Below are 931 nucleotides of genomic sequence, written 5' to 3' on the forward strand. Positions count from 1 at the left end.
TTCTACCATGTGGTCCCTGGGACTGAACTCAAGCTGTCAGGCAGTAAACTCCTTTACCCACTGGACCATCTCAAAAGCTCAGGGCACATCATTTGGAGTAATGAGCTCTTTCCCTGGTCACACACTCAGAGCAGACCGGATCTTATCTGACTATGGGCTCTGGGCAGGGTTGGACTCTGTCAGGACTTGCTTGGAAGAAAAGAAATCTCCTCATCTTCTGATGAGACTCCAGTATCACCCTATCAAGTCATTGTGAGGCCAAATATGTGCAGGAGCACATCTCATAAATTTTTATGTTATACAAATTTATAATGTAAGGAAATGATATTTTATACTCTGCACTTTGGGATATACATTGTCTTTTATCAAAATCCTCTTAACAATGACCACTGCCGGGTCTTGTTCAGTACCTTGGGTCTCTGAGCAATGGCTGGGAGTAAAGATGGATCTTGTTCCGTACCTTGAAAATACCGTCCCTAATCTTAAGAGGGACGGTCTGGTGTTTCTACCATATGATGTCATAAGGCAAGGCCATTCTCTAGCACACTTGGACATCTGATGTCATTTTAAATATCCTCAACTCAGACACCACTATACTTTCAATACTTTGCATCAAAAAAGAGAAGAAAAAGGTTTGAGAGATGGCCTAGCAGTTAAGAGCACTTCCAAAGAACCTGGGTTCAATTCCCAGACCTGCCTGGCAGCTTACATCTGTTTATAACTCCAGGAAACAGCACATTCACACAGACATGAAAATCCAATGGGGATTGCTTATACTGTGGATAATTTTAATGCTTCTGAGACTTTCTGTTCTCTTTTGGTTAACAACAAAGGCTCTGGTCACAATTTGTTGGCACACAACACAGGTCTCATTGCATAACTTCATGTGGCCAAGTTTTTCCTCCTGTAAAATGGGTCTAACATCACAACT

The sequence above is a fragment of the Mastomys coucha genome, unplaced genomic scaffold, assembly GCF_008632895.1.
Source record: "Mastomys coucha isolate ucsf_1 unplaced genomic scaffold, UCSF_Mcou_1 pScaffold22, whole genome shotgun sequence".
Lineage (NCBI taxonomy): Eukaryota > Metazoa > Chordata > Mammalia > Rodentia > Muridae > Mastomys > Mastomys coucha.